Here is a 2,500-nt window from a genome sequence, read left to right as displayed (position 1 = left end):
TATTATCTTAGACGTTCACTGCGTTTACCGCCGCCAGCCTGAGCAACTCCATCAGGTCCTCCTTTCTCATCTCCGGAGGACGTGACACCTGCAGGTGTTCTGGAACTTTTCCCAGCTCCACTTTTTGGTACCAATCTTTACGATGCTGAAAATCCGCGCTCATCTCACTCAGGGGTGCAACGCTCGCACCGGGCACACGAGGTAGCCGGCGACACCCACAGCAGTACCGCCGTATCCAAAACATTCCAAACACCCGGTAAATAGTAGATTAAAAAAAACGCTAACAAACTGAGCGGAAGTTTTCACGAAATCACAACACCACATGCAATTATACACATACTGTACTGTACACATCCTGTCCCCGTACTGTCGCTATACTTGCTGTATGCACTTTTGTAAGTCGCAATAAATAAATGTAAATTATACTATTTTTCCTACCAGGAATAATACAATAAATCCGGAGACATATGCCGGGCCCGAGCCCCCAGCTTGTCACGGGTTAATACCCGCCCCAGCCTGAACACCTTATGTAGGTACGTAAACGTAAGAGACCTGGTGTGTGCGAAGATAGCAGTGGGCAATTAAAAAAAAAAAGAAAGAAAAAGCGGCAGACCCCAAACCCCTGGCAGAGGAACTCGGTCTCGCCATTTTCTTTGCTGTATGCCGGCTCCAGCTCCGTCTGGGCCTTTGCGCGGCCGCGACACGGAGTCCCGTTAGCGACTCTCGTTGTTCCGTGTGTGTCGTGTATCATCTAGGTACTATTGCGGAGTATTATTTACCTTTCTGACACCCGTATTTGATTACTGTAGAGCATTAGGGGAATCTGTGTGCACAATGATGTATGTGAAACAAGTGTCCCAGTAAAGACGCATAGTTTTCAACTCCGACTCCGGATGGTCATTTGGCTGGTGTAAACTGAGATAACGCCACGATAGAACGCGATGTATTTTTTATCCATTATTAGTTCCTCATTCATTCGTTCCCCATTCGTCCCCTCATTGCCTCTTAAATATCTTAGTAAAACTGGCAACATGTATGAGATTAAATTCACTGTTAGTCTGGAATACAGTTGACTCCAGCTCCTCCTGTCTGGTGGGCCCAGCTAATATGGGGGGGGGGGGGTTCAATTGATTCAAATGATCAACTCGTTATGAACTCCTGAGGCTGCTTAATAAAAAACTGATCATTTAAATCAGCTGTGTTGGAGCAGGGAGAGATCTAAAACATGCAGGACAAGGGGTCCTCCAGAAGAGGTTTGGGAAACGCTGCTTTACGATATAAAGGGAACTCCTTCCCAAAGTCCCGCATGTTGACTATCTTAATAAATATATTCCAGTGAACTGTCAGCTGTTTTGGTTTGGCACCTGTATGCCTGTATCGTGACACAAACCACAGGTGTGTAGTTCTGCCTGCACAGCCGCTACAGCTAACTGCCCCACACTTGTGGCTGAAGGTGACATTCAGAACCGTAGCAGTTGTTGTTTGAGTGGTGATGCTGGCAGGCAGTCAGCTCTACTTTTTTGCCCGCTTCCTTCACTGAACACTCCAAAGTTAAGGAAGCCCTGTTTCCTGACAGGTCAGCGTTTTCCCATTGTGTCCCCGTTATGGTGCTAGAAAAGCAGTGGTCCAGCCCACAAGCTAGTTGGGCGTTGATGTCCTGTGACCCCTCACCCTGCCACCCACAAGGGTTGTGGGTTTGAACCCCACAGAGGGACTCTGCTGCTGTCCCCTCATGCTGTGGGAATGCCAGAGAATGTGCAAGGTGTGAAGCTGTGGGCATAGTTTGCAGCACAGTGTTCCGGGGTGCTGTATGTTAGCCTGTGAACATGCTAACTCATGTCCTCATGTGAGATTTTTGCTATCATCGATGTTGTTGTTGTTAAAATGCATTACACGCTTTGGTACTTTTCTCTGAAGTTTCACATAAACTCGGCCAACCACACACCTGGTCACCAAACTGGCTTTTCCAGTGAATTTCAAGAGTTAGGCAGTTGTGTGTTTGTGGCACATGTCAGTGGTGATTGAAGAAGCATAGGGAGGGCGAGAGCCATGAGGACATCTCTGAGCACGGAGCACGCTCTGAACTGCCTGGGCTATTGCTCAGTGCAGCCGGGGGCTGTAAGCACATACACAGGGAATTTCTCTGCTTAATTTACTCTGTGCCAAAGACTGTACTCCTCATTTCACAGCACTCACGACTGCTGCATCAAATTCTGTAAGGTTTTGGAGAGGTAGTATATTTAGACTGAAACCGTTTTAATAAGCCGGTCAGATGTTCCTGTTAAATGCAGATCAGTTCATGACGGACAGACAGTCTTGCATTACTCTCTCCTTTCATTGCCTCTGAAGCCATACCCACTTGAGTCAGCTTTCCATTGTTTACTTATCATTTCTTTCGCTGGTATTTTGCTCAGTGTCTCAGTGATCTGATGATAGATGATAGATTTCTTTGACATATGCTCAGTAACTGCAGGAATGCATCCCGTACAGCCTGCAGTTT

Source organism: Megalops cyprinoides, chromosome 10 (genome assembly GCF_013368585.1).
Source record: "Megalops cyprinoides isolate fMegCyp1 chromosome 10, fMegCyp1.pri, whole genome shotgun sequence".
NCBI lineage: Eukaryota > Metazoa > Chordata > Actinopteri > Elopiformes > Megalopidae > Megalops > Megalops cyprinoides.
Note: the sequence above shows the minus strand (reverse complement) of the source record.